Genomic DNA, 24,320 nt, shown 5'->3' on the forward strand with positions numbered 1-24,320 from the left:
TTATTTATCTCACTGCCCCATCCCAGCTCAGAACCTGGCTATATGCAAATCAGTCTGTCCCTGGCCCAGTGCATCATGGGAACAGGGCAGACTAAACTACCAAGCCAATTCTTTACCAGAAAGGAGACAAGCTACCGGGGACCGGTTTCTGGCATTTCAGCCTCTTCGGCCCGGCTTGCTTGAATCCTGATGGAGCAGTGAGAAAGGGACTCATGTCTGAGTATACCCTGCCACACCTATAGTGGCCAAAATCGATTTACAAAAGGGGGGGTGGTGATGAACAGAGTGTCTGAATTGAGCAGACCACTCTTACCCAGTCCAAAGATCAGGGCTTGATCCATCACCGTTATTTATCTCACTGCCCCATCCCAGCTCAGAACCTGGCTATATGCAAATCAGTCTGTCCCTGGCCCAGTGCATCATGGGAACAGGGCAGACTAAACTACCAAGCCAATTCTTTACCAGAAAGGAGACAAGCTACCGGGGACCGGTTTCTGGCATTTCAGCCTCTTCGGCCCGGCTTGCTTGAATCCTGATGGAGCAGTGAGAAAGGGACTCATGTCTGAGTATACCCTGCCACACCTATAGTGGCCAAAATCGATTTACAAAAGGGGGGGTGGTGATGAACAGAGTGTCTGAATTGAGCAGACCACTCTTACCCAGTCCAAAGATCAGGGCTTGATCCATCACCGTTATTTATCTCACTGCCCCATCCCAGCTCAGAACCTGGCTATATGCAAATCAGTCTGTCCCTGGCCCAGTGCATCATGGGAACAGGGCAGACTAAACTACCAAGCCAATTCTTTACCAGAAAGGAGACAAGCTACCGGGGACCGGTTTCTGGCATTTCAGCCTCTTCGGCCCGGCTTGCTTGAATCCTGATGGAGCAGTGAGAAAGGGACTCATGTCTGAGTATACCCTGCCACACCTATAGTGGCCAAAATCGATTTACAAAAGGGGGGGTGGTGATGAACAGAGTGTCTGAATTGAGCAGACCACTCTTACCCAGTCCAAAGATCAGGGCTTGATCCATCACCGTTATTTATCTCACTGCCCCATCCCAGCTCAGAACCTGGCTATATGCAAATCAGTCTGTCCCTGGCCCAGTGCATCATGGGAACAGGGCAGACTAAACTACCAAGCCAATTCTTTACCAGAAAGGAGACAAGCTACCGGGGACCGGTTTCTGGCATTTCAGCCTCTTCGGCCCGGCTTGCTTGAATCCTGATGGAGCAGTGAGAAAGGGACTCATGTCTGAGTATACCCTGCCACACCTATAGTGGCCAAAATCGATTTACAAAAGGGGGGGTGGTGATGAACAGAGTGTCTGAATTGAGCAGACCACTCTTACCCAGTCCAAAGATCAGGGCTTGATCCATCACCGTTATTTATCTCACTGCCCCATCCCAGCTCAGAACCTGGCTATATGCAAATCAGTCTGTCCCTGGCCCAGTGCATCATGGGAACAGGGCAGACTAAACTACCAAGCCAATTCTTTACCAGAAAGGAGACAAGCTACCGGGGACCGGTTTCTGGCATTTCAGCCTCTTCGGCCCGGCTTGCTTGAATCCTGATGGAGCAGTGAGAAAGGGACTCATGTCTGAGTATACCCTGCCACACCTATAGTGGCCAAAATCGATTTACAAAAGGGGGGGTGGTGATGAACAGAGTGTCTGAATTGAGCAGACCACTCTTACCCAGTCCAAAGATCAGGGCTTGATCCATCACCGTTATTTATCTCACTGCCCCATCCCAGCTCAGAACCTGGCTATATGCAAATCAGTCTGTCCCTGGCCCAGTGCATCATGGGAACAGGGCAGACTAAACTACCAAGCCAATTCTTTACCAGAAAGGAGACAAGCTACCGGGGACCGGTTTCTGGCATTTCAGCCTCTTCGGCCCGGCTTGCTTGAATCCTGATGGAGCAGTGAGAAAGGGACTCATGTCTGAGTATACCCTGCCACACCTATAGTGGCCAAAATCGATTTACAAAAGGGGGGTGGTGATGAACAGAGTGTCTGAATTGAGCAGACCACTCTTACCCAGTCCAAAGATCAGGGCTTGATCCATCACCGTTATTTATCTCACTGCCCCATCCCAGCTCAGAACCTGGCTATATGCAAATCAGTCTGTCCCTGGCCCAGTGCATCATGGGAACAGGGCAGACTAAACTACCAAGCCAATTCTTTACCAGAAAGGAGACAAGCTACCGGGGACCGGTTTCTGGCATTTCAGCCTCTTCGGCCCGGCTTGCTTGAATCCTGATGGAGCAGTGAGAAAGGGACTCATGTCTGAGTATACCCTGCCACACCTATAGTGGCCAAAATCGATTTACAAAAGGGGGGGTGGTGATGAACAGAGTGTCTGAATTGAGCAGACCACTCTTACCCAGTCCAAAGATCAGGGCTTGATCCATCACCGTTATTTATCTCACTGCCCCATCCCAGCTCAGAACCTGGCTATATGCAAATCAGTCTGTCCCTGGCCCAGTGCATCATGGGAACAGGGCAGACTAAACTACCAAGCCAATTCTTTACCAGAAAGGAGACAAGCTACCGGGGACCGGTTTCTGGCATTTCAGCCTCTTCGGCCCGGCTTGCTTGAATCCTGATGGAGCAGTGAGAAAGGGACTCATGTCTGAGTATACCCTGCCACACCTATAGTGGCCAAAATCGATTTACAAAAGGGGGGGTGGTGATGAACAGAGTGTCTGAATTGAGCAGACCACTCTTACCCAGTCCAAAGATCAGGGCTTGATCCATCACCGTTATTTATCTCACTGCCCCATCCCAGCTCAGAACCTGGCTATATGCAAATCAGTCTGTCCCTGGCCCAGTGCATCATGGGAACAGGGCAGACTAAACTACCAAGCCAATTCTTTACCAGAAAGGAGACAAGCTACCGGGGACCGGTTTCTGGCATTTCAGCCTCTTCGGCCCGGCTTGCTTGAATCCTGATGGAGCAGTGAGAAAGGGACTCATGTCTGAGTATACCCTGCCACACCTATAGTGGCCAAAATCGATTTACAAAAGGGGGGGTGGTGATGAACAGAGTGTCTGAATTGAGCAGACCACTCTTACCCAGTCCAAAGATCAGGGCTTGATCCATCACCGTTATTTATCTCACTGCCCCATCCCAGCTCAGAACCTGGCTATATGCAAATCAGTCTGTCCCTGGCCCAGTGCATCATGGGAACAGGGCAGACTAAACTACCAAGCCAATTCTTTACCAGAAAGGAGACAAGCTACCGGGGACCGGTTTCTGGCATTTCAGCCTCTTCGGCCCGGCTTGCTTGAATCCTGATGGAGCAGTGAGAAAGGGACTCATGTCTGAGTATACCCTGCCACACCTATAGTGGCCAAAATCGATTTACAAAAGGGGGGGTGGTGATGAACAGAGTGTCTGAATTGAGCAGACCACTCTTACCCAGTCCAAAGATCAGGGCTTGATCCATCACCGTTATTTATCTCACTGCCCCATCCCAGCTCAGAACCTGGCTATATGCAAATCAGTCTGTCCCTGGCCCAGTGCATCATGGGAACAGGGCAGACTAAACTACCAAGCCAATTCTTTACCAGAAAGGAGACAAGCTACCGGGGACCGGTTTCTGGCATTTCAGCCTCTTCGGCCCGGCTTGCTTGAATCCTGATGGAGCAGTGAGAAAGGGACTCATGTCTGAGTATACCCTGCCACACCTATAGTGGCCAAAATCGATTTACAAAAGGGGGGGTGGTGATGAACAGAGTGTCTGAATTGAGCAGACCACTCTTACCCAGTCCAAAGATCAGGGCTTGATCCATCACCGTTATTTATCTCACTGCCCCATCCCAGCTCAGAACCTGGCTATATGCAAATCAGTCTGTCCCTGGCCCAGTGCATCATGGGAACAGGGCAGACTAAACTACCAAGCCAATTCTTTACCAGAAAGGAGACAAGCTACCGGGGACCGGTTTCTGGCATTTCAGCCTCTTCGGCCCGGCTTGCTTGAATCCTGATGGAGCAGTGAGAAAGGGACTCATGTCTGAGTATACCCTGCCACACCTATAGTGGCCAAAATCGATTTACAAAAGGGGGGGTGGTGATGAACAGAGTGTTTCCTTCCCAGTGTAAGAATTGGCTTATGTAGTTTGGTTTGCCCTGTTCCCATCATGCACTGGGACAGGAACAGACTAATTTGCATACAGCCAGGTTCTGAAACTGGGATGGTGCAGTGAGCTAAAAAACGGTGTTGGATCTAGCCCTGATCTCTTGACTGGGTGAGAGTATTCTGTTTAATTCAGAGACTCTGTCCCTCACCACCCCTTGTTGTAAATATTTTTGTCCACCCTAAGCGTGGAAGGGTATACTCAGATGTGAGTCCCTTGCTCATTGCACCATCAGGATTCAAGCAAGCCGGGCCGAAGAGGCTGAAATGCCAGAAACCGGTCCCCGGTAGCTTGTTTCCTTCCCAGTGTAAGAATTGGCTTATGTAGTTTGGTTTGCCCTGTTCCCATCATGCACTGGGACAGGAACAGACTAATTTGCATACAGCCAGGTTCTGAAACTGGGATGGTGCAGTGAGCTAAAAAACGGTGTTGGATCTAGCCCTGATCTCTTGACTGGGTGAGAGTATTCTGTTTAATTCAGAGACTCTGTCCCTCACCACCCCTTGTTGTAAATATTTTTGTCCACCCTAAGCGTGGAAGGGTATACTCAGATGTGAGTCCCTTGCTCATTGCACCATCAGGGTTCAAGCAAGCCGGGCCGAAGAGGCTGAAATGCCAGAAACCGGTCCCCGGTAGCTTGTTTCCTTCCCAGTGTAAGAATTGGCTTATGTAGTTTGGTTTGCCCTGTTCCCATCATGCACTGGGACAGGAACAGACTAATTTGCATACAGCCAGGTTCTGAAACTGGGATGGTGCAGTGAGCTAAAAAACGGTGTTGGATCTAGCCCTGATCTCTTGACTGGGTGAGAGTATTCTGTTTAATTCAGAGACTCTGTCCCTCACCACCCCTTGTTGTAAATATTTTTGTCCACCCTAAGCGTGGAAGGGTATACTCAGATGTGAGTCCCTTGCTCATTGCACCATCAGGATTCAAGCAAGCCGGGCCGAAGAGGCTGAAATGCCAGAAACCGGTCCCCGGTAGCTTGTTTCCTTCCCAGTGTAAGAATTGGCTTATGTAGTTTGGTTTGCCCTGTTCCCATCATGCACTGGGACAGGAACAGACTAATTTGCATACAGCCAGGTTCTGAAACTGGGATGGTGCAGTGAGCTAAAAAACGGTGTTGGATCTAGCCCTGATCTCTTGACTGGGTGAGAGTATTCTGTTTAATTCAGAGACTCTGTCCCTCACCACCCCTTGTTGTAAATATTTTTGTCCACCCTAAGCGTGGAAGGGTATACTCAGATGTGAGTCCCTTGCTCATTGCACCATCAGGATTCAAGCAAGCCGGGCCGAAGAGGCTGAAATGCCAGAAACCGGTCCCCGGTAGCTTGTTTCCTTCCCAGTGTAAGAATTGGCTTATGTAGTTTGGTTTGCCCTGTTCCCATCATGCACTGGGACAGGAACAGACTAATTTGCATACAGCCAGGTTCTGAAACTGGGATGGTGCAGTGAGCTAAAAAACGGTGTTGGATCTAGCCCTGATCTCTTGACTGGGTGAGAGTATTCTGTTTAATTCAGAGACTCTGTCCCTCACCACCCCTTGTTGTAAATATTTTTGTCCACCCTAAGCGTGGAAGGGTATACTCAGATGTGAGTCCCTTGCTCATTGCACCATCAGGATTCAAGCAAGCCGGGCCGAAGAGGCTGAAATGCCAGAAACCGGTCCCCGGTAGCTTGTTTCCTTCCCAGTGTAAGAATTGGCTTATGTAGTTTGGTTTGCCCTGTTCCCATCATGCACTGGGACAGGAACAGACTAATTTGCATACAGCCAGGTTCTGAAACTGGGATGGTGCAGTGAGCTAAAAAACGGTGTTGGATCTAGCCCTGATCTCTTGACTGGGTGAGAGTATTCTGTTTAATTCAGAGACTCTGTCCCTCACCACCCCTTGTTGTAAATATTTTTGTCCACCCTAAGCGTGGAAGGGTATACTCAGATGTGAGTCCCTTGCTCATTGCACCATCAGGATTCAAGCAAGCCGGGCCGAAGAGGCTGAAATGCCAGAAACCGGTCCCCGGTAGCTTGTTTCCTTCCCAGTGTAAGAATTGGCTTATGTAGTTTGGTTTGCCCTGTTCCCATCATGCACTGGGACAGGAACAGACTAATTTGCATACAGCCAGGTTCTGAAACTGGGATGGTGCAGTGAGCTAAAAAACGGTGTTGGATCTAGCCCTGATCTCTTGACTGGGTGAGAGTATTCTGTTTAATTCAGAGACTCTGTCCCTCACCACCCCTTGTTGTAAATATTTTTGTCCACCCTAAGCGTGGAAGGGTATACTCAGATGTGAGTCCCTTGCTCATTGCACCATCAGGATTCAAGCAAGCCGGGCCGAAGAGGCTGAAATGCCAGAAACCGGTCCCCGGTAGCTTGTTTCCTTCCCAGTGTAAGAATTGGCTTATGTAGTTTGGTTTGCCCTGTTCCCATCATGCACTGGGACAGGAACAGACTAATTTGCATACAGCCAGGTTCTGAAACTGGGATGGTGCAGTGAGCTAAAAAACGGTGTTGGATCTAGCCCTGATCTCTTGACTGGGTGAGAGTATTCTGTTTAATTCAGAGACTCTGTCCCTCACCACCCCTTGTTGTAAATATTTTTGTCCACCCTAAGCGTGGAAGGGTATACTCAGATGTGAGTCCCTTGCTCATTGCACCATCAGGATTCAAGCAAGCCGGGCCGAAGAGGCTGAAATGCCAGAAACCGGTCCCCGGTAGCTTGTTTCCTTCCCAGTGTAAGAATTGGCTTATGTAGTTTGGTTTGCCCTGTTCCCATCATGCACTGGGACAGGAACAGACTAATTTGCATACAGCCAGGTTCTGAAACTGGGATGGTGCAGTGAGCTAAAAACGGTGTTGGATCTAGCCCTGATCTCTTGACTGGGTGAGAGTATTCTGTTTAATTCAGAGACTCTGTCCCTCACCACCCCTTGTTGTAAATATTTTTGTCCACCCTAAGCGTGGAAGGGTATACTCAGATGTGAGTCCCTTGCTCATTGCACCATCAGGATTCAAGCAAGCCGGGCCGAAGAGGCTGAAATGCCAGAAACCGGTCCCCGGTAGCTTGTTTCCTTCCCAGTGTAAGAATTGGCTTATGTAGTTTGGTTTGCCCTGTTCCCATCATGCACTGGGACAGGAACAGACTAATTTGCATACAGCCAGGTTCTGAAACTGGGATGGTGCAGTGAGCTAAAAAACGGTGTTGGATCTAGCCCTGATCTCTTGACTGGGTGAGAGTATTCTGTTTAATTCAGAGACTCTGTCCCTCACCACCCCTTGTTGTAAATATTTTTGTCCACCCTAAGCGTGGAAGGGTATACTCAGATGTGAGTCCCTTGCTCATTGCACCATCAGGATTCAAGCAAGCCGGGCCGAAGAGGCTGAAATGCCAGAAACCGGTCCCCGGTAGCTTGTTTCCTTCCCAGTGTAAGAATTGGCTTATGTAGTTTGGTTTGCCCTGTTCCCATCATGCACTGGGACAGGAACAGACTAATTTGCATACAGCCAGGTTCTGAAACTGGGATGGTGCAGTGAGCTAAAAAACGGTGTTGGATCTAGCCCTGATCTCTTGACTGGGTGAGAGTATTCTGTTTAATTCAGAGACTCTGTCCCTCACCACCCCTTGTTGTAAATATTTTTGTCCACCCTAAGCGTGGAAGGGTATACTCAGATGTGAGTCCCTTGCTCATTGCACCATCAGGATTCAAGCAAGCCGGGCCGAAGAGGCTGAAATGCCAGAAACCGGTCCCCGGTAGCTTGTTTCCTTCCCAGTGTAAGAATTGGCTTATGTAGTTTGGTTTGCCCTGTTCCCATCATGCACTGGGACAGGAACAGACTAATTTGCATACAGCCAGGTTCTGAAACTGGGATGGTGCAGTGAGCTAAAAAACGGTGTTGGATCTAGCCCTGATCTCTTGACTGGGTGAGAGTATTCTGTTTAATTCAGAGACTCTGTCCCTCACCACCCCTTGTTGTAAATATTTTTGTCCACCCTAAGCGTGGAAGGGTATACTCAGATGTGAGTCCCTTGCTCATTGCACCATCAGGATTCAAGCAAGCCGGGCCGAAGAGGCTGAAATGCCAGAAACCGGTCCCCGGTAGCTTGTTTCCTTCCCAGTGTAAGAATTGGCTTATGTAGTTTGGTTTGCCCTGTTCCCATCATGCACTTAGACAGGAACAGACTAATTTGCATACAGCCAGGTTCTGAAACTGGGATGGTGCAGTGAGCTAAAAAACGGTGTTGGATCTAGCCCTGATCTCTTGACTGGGTGAGAGTATTCTGTTTAATTCAGAGACTCTGTCCCTCACCACCCCTTGTTGTAAATATTTTTGTCCACCCTAAGCGTGGAAGGGTATACTCAGATGTGAGTCCCTTGCTCATTGCACCATCAGGATTCAAGCAAGCCGGGCCGAAGAGGCTGAAATGCCAGAAACCGGTCCCCGGTAGCTTGTTTCCTTCCCAGTGTAAGAATTGGCTTATGTAGTTTGGTTTGCCCTGTTCCCATCATGCACTGGGACAGGAACAGACTAATTTGCATACAGCCAGGTTCTGAAACTGGGATGGTGCAGTGAGCTAAAAAACGGTGTTGGATCTAGCCCTGATCTCTTGACTGGGTGAGAGTATTCTGTTTAATTCAGAGACTCTGTCCCTCACCACCCCTTGTTGTAAATATACCTGAACCGGTAGCTGTTACCGTAGTCCCTGCCGAACCACCGCCCGATACTGGTTGTTCCACGGGAGCCTGCGGGGAAACAAGAGGACACGGTGCCTTCGCAGCATCTTTCGATTGCCGCAACTGCTTCATTATCGACCTGGCTTCTTCAGCCGTGGCCCCCTCGTTCTCTTTGCCCAACCATGCCGCCAACTGTGCAGCCAGCTCAGGAGGCATATCCTCCCCGTTCACAGGAGTGACCACCACAGGGATTGGTTGTCCCGCGTTCGGGACCGGAGTCGGGGCCTCGATCGGGGTGACCGGGTGCGTTGGAGGTGCTTCGGGAACCGGGGCATCCCCACCCAACGCTCCCCTCTTGGCCCTTCTACCTCTCCCGTTAGGGACCACTCCCGGCAAAGCTGGTCCGATGACTCTCTTTGGTCCCCCCGCACCATTCATTGCCGCCATCTGCTTCTTCATGTCCGCCATGTCCTTCATCAGCATACGAAGCATCTGATCAGTCCCGACCCTCTTTCCGACTTTCTTGCTAGGCATCGTCCACGGATCCTCCTCAAGGTCCTAGGTCAGGAAGCTCTGAACACGCTGAAAGAAGAAACACAAAATTAAATTCTCAAAATTGGCTCTTCGTTCCGTCTCGAGCTCACGTGCAACGGGGAGGTTCAGCTTCAGAGCACAGGAACAAGAGGATGCTTCCTTGGCTTGTCGCTCCTTTTATCCTTCTTCGGGCGGGCGTGGACCTACCTCCAATCCGCCTCCGGGGCGTGGCTAGCGGTGTCGGTGTCTAGGACAACCCACTCTTGGGCGGGAAAAGGCTCGCCCCGGCTACGCCGCTTCGGGCATACCAGCCGAGACTCGCCTCCCGCCCAAAATGGCTTCCCGGGGGGATCGGGGTACTCCACCATACGTTCGGGGGGACCGAGTGGTCGCCCCTTTCCAGTCTCTTGCATGAGAAATAAGACTGTTCACGAAACCATTAATATTGAAATGCTTTCTCTCTATTTCTATGCAACTCTGTAGAAACGAAGCATGCACGATTGACTAAGTGAAACGGTTATCTATTGTTTCCACAACTCTGAAGATATCGTTCCGACTCTAAGGGAAACAAAGTTGTCATGTTTATGCGGTTGTCAGAAACAAATCCCTTCTTGTTCATTCAAGAAAGTTTCTAGTGACCTCTGAGTTAGCTGGCACACACAAATATTTAAGTTTAATGTACTCGATAGAGACATACTGACCTCAGTCCTATGTCAATATGTGTATATCATTCCAATGCGCAGAGCCTACCAGGGATATAGGAACTACACTACAGTCAGAGTCATCCACCTACTCACAGACCCATTCAGAGACTCATCTACCCACTCTTATAGCCATTGAGATACTTGAGCACCCACTCACAGATCCACTGAGAGACTGATGCACCCACTCACACACCCACTCAGACTCATGCACACACAGCTCCATTTAGAGATTAATGAACCACCTCAGAGACTGACTCAGAGACTGATGCATTCACTCACAGACCCTTTCAGACACTCATGTAGCCACTCACAGTACCCAATTAGAGACTCATGCACCCCTTCATGCACCCATTCATAGCCTCATGCACCCACTCACAGACCCTCTAAGACACCTAGTGCAACACTTATGTAGCCACTCCCAGACCCACTCCCACTCAGACACTAACACACCCTTTGACAGACTCAGACACATATGTGCCTACTCACAAACTCACTGTCAAAGGTTACTGCTTACAGTTAGGAAATAACATTTAAAAAACCTTACAAAGTCACTTAAAAGAACAAAGATTACAATGACGATATAGTTAGGAAATAACATTGAAAAAAAAATAGAAATTCACTGAAAAGAATGAAGATTACAGGGCCATTATAGTAAGGAAATAGAACCCATAGTTTCACTCACACACCCACTCACTTACCAATACTGCCAGTCATATAGCCACTCACCCATACAGCTATTCACATACCCACGCATTTGCCTATACAGGCGCTAACAAGCCCATTTAGCCAATCAAAAAGCCATTCACACACAGATTTAGAAAGTCACACAGCCACTCAGATGACATATGATAGAAATAGTATCAATCAGTAGTACAGAAACAATAGTAGTTTACCTTATGCAATAGCTCAGCATATATATATAAATATATTGGTGCACAGACATAATATCGAGTCCAAAATATCGATTGGACAGAATATCGATTATTAAATATAGACTGGACAAAATATCGACAGGACAGAATATAGATAACAAAAATATTGTTTTTAAGGTAAGTGAAGTAATGTGGACTGTTATAAATATAGATAGTTAAAATATCGAAGCATATAATATAGATAGTTAAAAATATCGATTTTTTAATAATAATTAATTGTTTATAGTGTATTTTTATGTTATAATATGTGTGAAAAGTGTGTATTTATGTTATAAATAATTGTATTTAATGAATTTTGTTTTTATAATTATTGCGTAATTTAATTCTGTAGCGGGTTTTGGGTTTATAGGGGAATAGGGTGGGAAGTAATTTTATTTTAATTAATTAAATAAGTAAATTTATTTATTGATAGTAATTTGTAATTAATTGTTAATTAATTTATATGTGTTAATTAATTTAATTGTAATTGGAAAATAATTATTATTAATTGATTAATTGAATAATTGGTAATTATGTAAATTTTACTAGTTTAATTCTGTAGCGGGTTGTGGGTTTATAGGGGAATAGGGTGGGAAGTAATTCAATTATAATTAACTAAATATGTAAATTTATTTATTGATAGTAATTAGTAATTAATTGTTAAATAATTAATATTTGTTAATTAAGTTATAATTGTTGATTAATTTTTATTAATTGATTAATTGGTAATTATATAAATGTTACTAATTTATTTTCTGTAGCGGGTTGTGGGTTTATAGGGGAATAGGGTGGGAAGTAATTTATTAATAATTAATTAAATAATAAAATTAATAAAAATGTATTTATTTGGAAAAAATTGTAAAATAATTTTTAATTATTAAATAATTAATTGGTAGTGTTTAATTAATTAGTATTAATAGGTGATTAATTGAAACAATTATTGTTAATTAGTAATTTTTAAATATTAATTATATTAGATAACATATTTACTTATTTTTAATTAATTATTAATAGATATTCAATTATAGAATTTTTTATAATATATGCAATATTTACTTTCCCTAATGTTGTATTCTCTGAAGTGGGAATAGTAAGTTTAACCTCTACGCTATCCAACACTTTCCCTACTGTTGCACCCACTGGAGTGGGAATAGTAATTTTAACCCCTACGCTATCCAACGCTTTCCCTACTGTTGCAACCATTGAAGTGGGAATAGTAATTTTAACCCCTACGCTATCCAATGCTTTCCCTACTGTTGCACCCACTGGAGTGGGAATAGTAATTTTAACCCCTACTCCATCCAACGGTTTCCCTACTGTTGCACTCTTTGGAGTGGGAATAGTAATTTTTACCCCTACGCTATCCAACGCTTTCCCTACTGTTGCACCCACTGGAATGGGAATAGTAATTTTAACCCCCACGCTATCCAACGCTTTCCCTTCTGTTGCACCCACTGGAGTGGGAATAGTAATTTTAACCCCTACGCTATCCAACGCTTTCCCTACTGTTGCACCCACTGGAGTGGGAATAGTAATTTTAACCCCTAAGCTATCCATCGCTTTCCCTACTGTTGCACCCACTGGAGTAGGAATAGTAATTTTAACCCCTACACTATCCAACGCTTTCCCAACTGTTGCACCCACTTCAGTGGGAATAGTAATTTTAACCCCTACGCTATCCAACGCTTTCCCTACTGTTGCACTCTTTGGAGTGGGAATAGTAATTTTAACCACTACGCTATCCAACGCTTTCCCTACTGTTGCACCCACTGGAGTGGGAATAGTAATTTTAACCCCTACGTTATTCAACGCTTTCTCTACTGTTGCACTCTTTGGAGTTGGAATAGTAATTTTTACCCCTACGCTATCCAACGCTTTCCCTACTGTTGCACCCACTGGAGTGGGAATAGTAATTTTAACCCCTATGCTATTCAACGCTTACCCTATGCTTGCACTCTTTGGAGTGGGAATAGTAATTTTTACATTTTTGTTATTGTATGTTAATATTATTGGCTATTATTTAATTATATTTTGTTACTATATATATATATATATATATGTTTTAAGAAATATGTTTTAAATTTTTTTATTTTTTTACTTTAATTAATTATTTAACGATATTCTTGATGGTCGATATTTTGTCTCTCGATATTATTTCAGTGATCCAAATATATTATATATATATATATACATATATATATATTTAAAGTCTCAAAAACATTTTTGAAATACACTCGCTGAATGATGTCACCAATGATCTAATTTGAGTTGCAATAAGTGATGTCATCAGGAATGTCACTGACCATGTCATGAGTGACGTGATATGTGAGGACATAAGCAGTGCATTGAGGGAGTGTAAGTTACAATTAGCTCAGGTAACTATAACTGCTGAATTTCAAACGTTTTGTGCGAGTGAAATCGGAGCATCGCTTTAATCTTTGTTCTTTCAGTGAAAAAAATATATATTCAATGAATATCTAAGGTTTTATTAAATGATAATTCCTAATTATAAAGGCCCTGTAACCTTTGTTTTATTTCATGAATTTCAATTTTTTTTAATGCAGTGGGTGTTGCCTGCAGGGCCTGGGCCTTGGCCAGGGCCTGCAGCCAATCTCCCACATGCTGCCAAACCCGTTCTGTGCATTGCCTTTTGCCATGCGCTGCAGGGGTTGGCTGCAGGGCCTGGCCTGAGGCTGGGCCCTGCAGCCAACCACCCTGCATGCATCCAGCCTCATGCTGCACACAACCTTTGTATCTGAGAGGGTCTGTGATTGGGTGCGAGAGTGTCTGAGGGGGTCTGTGAGTGTGCGCATGAGTGTATGATTGGGTCTTTAAAAGCTGTCTGGGTCTGTGAGTGGATGTGTGAGTAGTTCTGATGGTTTGTGAGTGGTTTTGTGAATTACTGTATGGGCGTGTGAGTGGGTGTGCAAGTGGTTGTGTGGGTGTGTAATTAGGTGTGTGAGTGGGTGTGTGAAAGCTGTGCGGGTCTGTTAGTGGGTGTGTTAGTGGTTTTGAGGGTGTGTGAGTGTGTGAGGGGATATGTGAGTGGCTGTACAGGTGTTTAAGTGGTTGTGTGGGTGTGTAGGTGTGTGTTTGTGTGTGTTAGTGAGTGTGTGGGTCTGTGAGTTATTGTATTTCTTTGTACTCTGATCTAGATCTGCGGATTAGAATCCACCCGAATTTGAATCTGTGAGGATCCATGCGTGGTTTAAAAAAAAAGGTGTTTGGACAGTGCCTAAATATACAAATTTGTTTATTGGTTAAAATCTCTAAAACACTTGGGTGTCGATTCCGATTCAGGAAAAACCGCTCCGAATAGCCGTTCGGAGTGTTTTTCCCGTACGAATCGTACCCTGCAACGTCCCCCGTACGTACGACGAAGTACGATTCGTACCAGGAGCCGTACTCCGTACGAGTCGTACAAGACACCGTACGACTCTAATCTCCGTACGATTCTCCCTCGGAACCTGCTGTACGCGACATCTGTACGGTTCGCGGCTGGTTTTTACGACCCAGCAAGTACGATACGTGTCGGGTACGCACCGTACGACCCTTTTTCTATGGGAGCTGAAAACAGCCGTAAAAGCAGAGTTCGTTCTGAAACAGGTACGGAACATGCATACCCCTGCAATCATGGGGGGGTACGCGCTGTACGGGGTGTATGTAATCGTGCGCTTTTCCGTACGAATCACCCTTACCTGACGTGGACCGTACGAATCGCGTCCTGATTCCCTGGTCCGGATCGTACTCGTCGGGTCGCACGGCGTGTGTACGAGTCGTACGGTTCACAGTCTCAGCCTTGCAATATGTACAGATCGCAACGATTCGGACAGATTCACGGAATGCGGATCGTACTACGCGACTCGGACGGACGGGTACGATTCGTACGGAAAGGGCTACGAATACGAATCGTACGGTGGATTTTTTTACCGGATCGGAATCGAGCTCTTGGTGTATTTCCGTCCAGCAGATCGGGCTGTAGTTTTGTTCAAAGAGTCTATGGGAATTAACATGGGGAACATGCATCTTGGGACCCCATTTTTCTCAGCCCCTGCTCCACCAACCACCCTGAAACTTTCCATACAGCAGCTGAAGTGAGTCTCAAATATTGTGGAAAATTTGGTGATGATTCATCAACAAGTGCCAAAGATATAGGCAACTGAAAATCGCCTTTTTAATAGAAATCAGGTCCTAACTATAACTACCCACTGGCAACGACCAGTAGGTATTACATATATATTGTGGTTAGAGCATACTAGTCTCATTTCTTCCACAAAGTGACTTCAAAACTGCTGTTCCTGTCCTCGTACTCTTGCATCTGAATCCTGGTAATGTCCTTCTCCATAGCCTTTAGGTTGTAGGGTCAATGCACTGCCTTATGTTTTCTGTTATTTTTAGTTCACACTGATCAGGTTTAGGTGCCGCTGCTGGGTGACACTTTCCGTCTTAAGTGTCCTTTTGCAATAATTTAGAAGTGTGACCAATGGGCCATTGGTTACATCCCCACCGCACACTCTTTGTTGGTTCCTATTGTAAATAAGGACTCCTGTGTCTCTTACTTTGACACTATTTTTATTGCTTCAAATGTCGTTTTTTTATGATTATATTCATCATAAGTACTTTTCAAAACATTTTTTTCATGAGATTATTTTTTCTCTTGTCATACGCATTTGTTTTCAAACATATGTATATTTATGTGCTCCGATGCATTTCGGGCATCACCTGCCCTTCCTCAGGGAGCAGTAGCTGTTAAAAAATACAAATGTAATCACAATCACAATCCTCGTCTCTATATACATACTTCCATGATATCGTAACTGTGCACAATGTCAAATTCCGCCATGCAGGGAGCTTGATTAAAACATTCTAGTGTGTTGGGGATTAATGTGACCAAAGTAACCCGTGCCGTGGTGGGCATGCTGAATGAAACTAAAATAAACGCACTCACGTGAGACTCTGTCTGCGTCTTGTGTTGCAATTCTGTATCAAAGAAAGATTATTGCCATGGGTCAGTATAACCGTTCCGCATAATGTATGAAATTAACCGGGTGGTGTTCGGTTCGTATTACTAACCTTAACCCGAAACCATTCAGCTATGCGTGTATCGCTGTGTTCTGCCGGTCACGCCGTCTGCCGGTGTTCGTGCTCCCGTGTTCGTTCATGCAATGTTACTTCCGTGTTTGTGCTGACTATAGATAAGGGAGACATACTACGCTCCGCGGGTATGGGAAAACAGACTATGTGTTAGGGAATTGTTGGTTTAAAGCCGACAAAAGTATTTAAAGAAAACAAATGTATTTAACGCGCTGGATGATCTCAAAAACGGCGGTTGAAGTTTTGGAAAATGTAAATAAAGAAAGATATAAACAAAACGATCTGAAGAAAAGCTATGCTGTGTCTTACGTGTATTGTTTCAATAATAGATTGACAATGTTTACCAGTTAGATGACCTAACTGCAAGGTCGTGTGAATGTGTCATGTGGTATGAGTGTAGGTTCTGTGATGTGCCATTTGATATATAATTCACACAACTTTACACCTCAATGACCATGTTGTAGGCTATATTGCCTACTCCCACGATGAATCAAGTTAGACATAGTCTTGACAGATTATAAATAACAAGAAAGATATTGGCATATGCCGGTGCGGCACAATTACCCATAGAGGTGCCAGCCAACTGTTGATACCATGTATCACCGTGCTTGAAGTAGCTTCTGTATAGAGTGAATAGCATGAGCTCCATGAGGAAAGTTTGGAATGGCTGGTTCAAGTCTGAATGGACTAATGCTTGTTCGATTGCCTCTATTCCTGAAGCGTGCGGAATAGAGGTGTACAGTGCTTTCACATCAGCTGTGCACAAGATTAGTTCTTGATCTGTCTCTATACTTAAAGTTCGAAGTTTATTCAGAAAATCTGTTGTATCCTTTATGTGAGTGGGTAATTCTTTGACTATAGGTTGTAGATATTTGTCAAGAAATTGGCCTATTGGTTCGTGTATGCTGTCGCAGGTTGAAACTATTGGTCTCATTGGTGGATCCATGAGATTTTTATGAATTTTCGGGATCATGTGTATGTTTGGACTTTTTGGGTTTTTTTTGATCAAAAAGTTTTTTGTTCTTTCATTAATTGTACCTTCTTCTACTGCTTTCTCGATAATGATTTTGAGTTCCTGTGTATACTCATTGGTGGGATTATCCTCCAATATCATATAGGTATTAGTATCTGATAGATGTTCCTTTATTTTGCTTTCATACATGGTTGTATTCATAATGATCAAAGCTCCACCCTTGTCTGCTTTGACACACATGATGTCATCGTTGTTGGCCAGTTTCTTTAAGATATCATTGTCTTTTTGTGTGATGTTTTTTTGTATCTTTTGTTCAGTCTTATTTTGTTCAGATCTTGTTTCACCATTTTTTCAAATAGGTCCAGTGTTTTATGGCTCATAGGTGCCTGAAATGAACTGTGTGGTCTCAATCCTCTTAATTGGTCAAACTCCTCCTCTGTTTTTTCTGGGAGGATGTTGTCAAAGAAGTGTCTAAGTCTCATTTTCCTCATTAATTTGAAGAAGCTTACTTCAAGTTCCAGTTTGTCAGTGTCGGTTGTGGGGACAAATGATGTCCCTTTCTGTAATAGGTTCTTTTCTTGTTGAGTTAAGTTGTGATCTGATATGTTTATTACTAGTTGTTTTTGGCCTCCGTCTTCTTCTTCTCCTTGTCCTTTTTCGGTGCCGTCGTGCTCCTGGTGTTTGGATGTTCCTTTTCTTTTGTTTTTTCCCCTCCTGGGTCTTCGGATTGTGGTGGGCCCTCCTCTAAAAAAGCATTGGTCGTTGTTGTTGTTGTAGGTCTTTCCTCAGTTCTGGGTGTATATCGAGGAATACTTTCCTCAGTTCTTGGTGCGGTTCGGGAAGTGCTTGCTTGTTGAGGTTTTCCTTGTTGGGGTCTATTAGAGGTGTCACTACCTGATGATGATGTGTCAGTGAACTGTGTTTGCGGTCTGTTCCTTCTTCTCTGGGCATACACCTCTGCCCAGGTGTATACCTCCCCAAGTTTATAATCCAAGGTGTCCCTTTTGAACTTCCTGATTTTGCGTTCATTTATCTCTCTGAAATGTTTCGCTATTTGGTTATTAATCTCTTCCAGTGTTTTAGACCATTCCTCTATTGTCATCATGCCGGTCAATTCAGTTGTTACCTCAGCTATTTCTTTCGTAAGCTCTTCCAAGATCCCAGATAGTTCCTCAATTATTAGTAGGATTAGGTCCAGGGAACACTTGTTTAGAATTGCAAACCACCTATCTTGAAAATCTTTGGAGTTTTTGCATAGCGAGGGTTTCAAAGCTATGCGGAGGCCACGTGGGATTCGTTGTGATCGATGGTATCGTATTAGTGTGCTGGCATGGAGTTTTTGATTCACCTCCCTTTTAGATAGGTAAATTAGTTGTTTCAATTGTTGTTCCTTGGTCTTATTGGTGGTTGATTGTGTGAATTCCTCCCGTATGAGAGCATATATTTTGGATGCTTCATCCTCCTTGAAAGCAAATGTGCTTGCTCTTGCGTCTGTGCTTTTTTCTAATTCCTCATAGGACATGTTTAAATCTCGTAGATTGGGTGGCGTGCTATTGATTCCCTGTGGCGGAGTGTTAATGTAGAAGACTTTAGGTTGTAGGGTCAATGCACTGCCTTATGTTTTCTGTTATTTTTAGTTCACACTGATCAGGTTTAGGTGCCGCTGCTGGGTGACACTTTCCGTCTTAAGTGTCCTTTTGCAATAATTTAGAAGTGTGACCAATGGGCCATTGGTTACATCCCCACCGCGCACTCTTTGTTGGTTCCTATTGCAAATAAGGACTCCTGTGTCTCTTACTTTGACACTATTTTTATTGTTTCAAATGTCGTTTTTTTATGATTATATTCATCATAAGTACTTTTCAAAACATTTTTTTCATGAGATTATTTTTTCTCTTGTCATACGCATTTGTTTTCAAACATATGTATATTTATGTGCTCCGATGCATTTCGGGCATCACCTGCCCTTCCTCAGGGAGCAGTAGCTGTTAAAAAATACAAATGTAATCACAATCACAATCCTCGTCTCTATATACATACTTCCATGATATCGTAACTGTGCACAATGTCAAATTCCGCCATGCAGGGAGCTTGATTAAAACATTCTAGTGTGTTGGGGATTAATGTGACCAAAGTAACCCGTGCCGTGGTGGGCATGCTGAATGAAACTAAAACTGCATGGCGGAATTTGACATTGTGCACAGTTACGATATCATGGAAGTATGTATATAGAGACGAGGATTGTGATTGTGATTACATTTGTATTACATTTGTATTTTTATATTTGTACTTATGATGAATATAATCATAAAAAAAACGACATTTGAAACAATAAAAATAGTGTCAAAGTAAGAGACACCGGAGTCCTTATTTACAATAGGAACCAACAAAGAGTGCGCGGTGGGGATGTAACCAATGGCCCATTGGTCACACTTCTAAACTTCTCCATAGCCTCCCAGACTCCACACTAGCAGCCCTTACGGGAATCCTACACACCACAGCACGTCTCATCCAAGGCCTGAAGATATTTTATCACATCATCTGCATTCTGATTGAACTCTATTGTCCCCCCTCGCTGACCCATGCCATCTTCAAAACCAGCTGATATATTTATAAAGCAATCATAGCTTGCACCTCCACTTATCTTGTAGATAATTTTACCATTTCAGGGGGTTCTCAGTACACCCAAAGTCAGGACCCATCCGATTCCTGACTAAGATGTGTGAAAAGGAAAAAAAAATCCAACAGGCCTTTTCCATCTAAGCAACCAGGATCTAAAGCAACATCCCTGCAGTCATCAGAATCATCCCAAAGCTACTCCAAATTAGGAAAGGGTGGAAGACTCACCACTTTAAAGAGCACTACATCACAATGCATTACAAGTCCCAGTGGCGGCTGGCACTATTAATAAATGGTACAGGACGCACAACAAATGCTGCTGGTCAACAGGCCATTCGTCTGGTGCTCCTCGCACAAGTTAATTCTGGGGATGACAAAGAGCAGGAAGAAAAGGGAAGGGCTTCCTTTCAAGTGCAGCGTAAGTCCAACTAATAATGGAGCTCCTCTCATGCTGTTTTCAGCATGAGAGCAGCTCCATGATTGGTTGGAGTAAGCTAACCCAGCACTCATTTTTAAGCTGGTGTCCTGCCCTGGGAGTGCTGAGTCTGAAGTGTGCATGTCTGATATGCCAGCTGTAGAAAAATGGGAATCAACCTTTTATTATTCTGTGTTCACTGTGTGTTTCAGCAAGTGGGGCGAGGCTCTTCCGCCCACAAAGAGAAACCGCTGCTGAACAGTCCCCATGCCAGCTACCTCCCTTAACATTTTATGTTTGTCTTTGTGCTCTGCTGTCTTCTGGCTAGGTTTGCACTAAAGAAATGCCATACACATACAAACATAGTAGCCAAACTAACCATGTTTATAAAAATTGGAACTATACTCCTGTAGGGTCACTCCTAATTTGTAGCAGACAGCTGACTTTTATGGGATACACAAATAACCCCAGCACCTCTACCAGATAGACTGTAGTAGTCAAGTATTATATCAAATCACATAATTTACTCAGATATGCTACTAGTGGAGCATACAGCAATGAGTATACAATACAGAATGATACATTAGCTCTTGAAACATTTTCTAATCAGGAAAACATTTTTAACCTGCAGAGAACCCCTTCATCTATAGCCCCTCAAATATGGGTTCCTTACCTGACCTTTCCCTGGCTTTGGTAAGAGGACATTTCCATATTTTTACATTGTGGACTATAATGTCCAAACTATTTTTGAATATCGATACCTTAAAAAATATAGATGATGTTTACCTGCACCTTATAATATTAGAACAACAAGATGTCTTTCTGAAATCGATAACTGACAGATGTGAAAGATTACTTAAAATACACGTACCAAAAGGTTTCTAAGGTTTCTAGCCCCTTATCCCTCCCACTCTCTATTCTCAAGAGGGTACATTGTCTGAGCTTACTCCCACCCTAATCACCGGCACAAAACATCTTCGGTTCCGTGTTTAGTATTAAAATCTGCTTTCCTCTCACTGTCAATAACAGAGCATCACACTTGGAGGGCTTAGTCACTGCTACAAATGAATCACAGTCAGAATACAACACGTTTCTACTGCTCCCCAGATGTATATCAATTCTTTTTGTACCATTTAAAGATAAATCTGTGACTGCCTAGTAACAGCAAAATGACTGGCCGTATTTCACAGGAAAACATAATGATTGATAGCATTTTTTGTAATGTTTTTATTTTCTGTTCCTGGGGCCTCTAACACCAGCTTTTCTCCCACACAGTCACTGGCATTACCTCTGCTGGTTACTGCTAATAGGCTTCATGTTGCGTTATAATGAGAGATGAAGGGGGGGAGAGCAATTCTAGGACTGCCATCCAACAATAATAACAATACTAATAATAATCAGGGCCGGCCTTAGGCATGTGCAAGCTGTGCACCAGCACAGGGCCGCCAAACCCCAGGGGCCGCCACGCCAATGTATATCCTTAATATAATAATCCTCTGAGGATGGATACATATTTGCTTGGCGGCCCCAGTGACAGGGATTTGGCAGCCTCCGGCTCTGTTCCACTTCCAAACACCCTGACCCCCCCCCCCCTCTTCACTGGCCTTCGCGCCTCTTCCGGTGCCTCCTCTTCCGGGGGCCCCCTACCTACGCTCCCTGCCCAGGGCCGCCATGAGCCTAGAGCCGCCCCTGTAATAATACCTAGAACTGGAAGACCTCAGTAGCTCTTTCAGGCCCATGCTCTTTTTACTGCAGTTCATAACCTGGTTGATCTCTTTCATCACACTTTTCTACCTCAAGGTAAAACTATCTGAATGCCAGGGGCCTAATGACTTGAAGGAGGACTCCCTGCTCCCTACACAGGTCAATGAAGCACTTTAAATCACTCCTTCATATAGATAGGCCTGGTTTCATTATCACTCATTTGGATCCTACCCTGATTTTTCTTGAGACCTTTACAAGGTCAATGATTCTTTTCACTACCCGCCTATTGTTTTTTGGCAACATCCTACCCTCCCAGGCTCTGTGTGATACTCTGGCCATTTATTTAGCTTCAAAAATAGTCTATGAAAAGATTTAGACAAAAAACAGGAAACGTCTATTTCGTCCTGATCTGTCTTCCCTGACACAATGTCCATTGCCCACCTACTCCTGACTATCAAGAGATATTACAAACCTCTCCATCAACACTGGATCACAGGATTATCCCTGACAAGAAAAATGTCCTTACATGTCTATTGCCTGTGACCATCCCTCATAGCCAACAAGTCATTAACACTGCCCTAAATTGTGTATTGAGCTCTGATGTGCCCAAAAGGGTATTACTATATAACCCTGTTCAATAGACCTTGGCTCTCACAACTTAAATAAGTCATTGCCCCAATACAGACAATTGTCAACCGTTGGCAAAATCAATGAAAAACACCAAGTCAGGTACCTCAATGAACATCATGAGACCAACAGCGAGGGTAAAGATGGACTCCGTTCAGCAATAGCAAGGAATCTGTGTTAATGTCTATTCTAGAAGACCATCAGAGAAGAAAAAGAAACACACACACATGCAGAACCAGTGAATCCGGCTTCCTGCAAAGCGCCCCCTTATAGAAGCCAGGGGGCCTTCTAACACTGCTCCAAGTAGCTAGAACTCACTACCAGGAGCAAAATGAGATAAAGATCTTAAAATTGACCCAACATGGCCTGAATATGGCATGTTAAATAAATCTGGCCTTTGACCTGTTCAGACACATGGAGTGCACAGGGCTCTGCTGCGATTCCTTTCAAATTTCCCCAGAGTGGGGCGAAGCCCCAGATGTGACTCAACACTTCTTTAAAATTGTTTTATCCAGGGAGGGGGCGTGTGTGAAGCCCCCTCCCCAGACTTACTCTAGCCCGACAACTACATTTCCCCAGAGACCATCACAATTCTGATGCCTCCAGGGACCTAATCACCTTGAGGCCAACAAAGAAGTCAGGAGCCTGCCAAGGGGAAACCGACGGAACACCGCGGCCTCAGCCACACGTGTTCCAACATTGCAGGTGTAACCACGCTTGCCTTAACCACTCATATGCCTTAACCACTCATATGCGTGGTTGAGGCACTGCGTGGGCTAGCTGTTGCTAGGTAAAAGCAGGAAGACTTTACCAGGAAGAGAGCCAAAGGGCACAGTGAGGTATTAGCAGCTGGGCTCGGGGGGTAGTTTTCAGGGCTAGGGGACGGTCGGGTAGTTTTCAGGGCTGGAGGGTAGGGTAGGTTTTTTAATGAGGGGTTAGGGTCTCAGGCTTAAGGGGTTTGAGTAGTTTTAGGGACAACGCAGGGTAAGCGGGGATCTGGGTAGTGTATGTTAAGGGTTAGGGATAGCGCAGGGATGGAAGAGGATCGGGGTAGTGCATGCTAAGGGGCAAGGGTTTAGGGCTATGGGCAGGGTGAGGAGGATTGGTAGTTTTCATGGAAGATTTTGGGCTTTAGGGCAGGAGGGCAGGTAGGGGGTTTGTAGCTTAGCTTATGATTTGCAATGTACCTCAATATAGGCCTTGGTTGTCACCTAACCTTTCACCTACATTCACCATTCCATTGTACTACATAACGGTTTTGGTACTGATCTTTTATCTAGTTAAGGTGCTACATAAATGTCGGATGGTTTCCCCCGAAAACTAGCCTCATTTATTATGCAAGAAGATTCTTAGAATCACAGCAGGATTACCATCTTCTGCATAATAACTATGTATAAGATTCATCACTATCGTCATCCTCGGCCGACATGACACAGCAAGCTGGAACCCCTTAGGGTACCCTTTGGGTATATAAGCACCATATCTTTGCTAGGGCAGGCAGAAAAGAAAGACTTCATGCTGAGACGTTGAGGTTCCTGCAAGCAGATACTCAAGCACGCAGTTGTCTGACATCTCTTGCGGGGTGTCAATCTTGAGACCAAGACGGGGTCCTTCGCTCTCCTGCATCAGGTAATGGGGTTGGCTCTATCCTAGGGGGATTCTTGGCTCTACACCTACATACATGCTAGGTACATTTCTATACATCTACTTAGGGTTAGCATCGTAGTAGTATGTATTTTTCCTGTCATGTATCTATACACCAGCATATTTCTTTTGTTCTAGCACTATGGTAGACATCTACCATCCGTTTACTCTTTTGGTGCATATAACCGTTTATATTTGTTTCTGTCGTATGGTTGTTGCAGCATACATATTTTACACTAAAATGATGCAGGCTCAATAAATGTTTATTGAAAACGTCTCCATT

Source organism: Lissotriton vulgaris, chromosome 3_1 (assembly GCF_964263255.1).
Source record: "Lissotriton vulgaris chromosome 3_1, aLisVul1.2, whole genome shotgun sequence".
Classification (NCBI taxonomy): Eukaryota; Metazoa; Chordata; class Amphibia; order Caudata; family Salamandridae; genus Lissotriton; species Lissotriton vulgaris.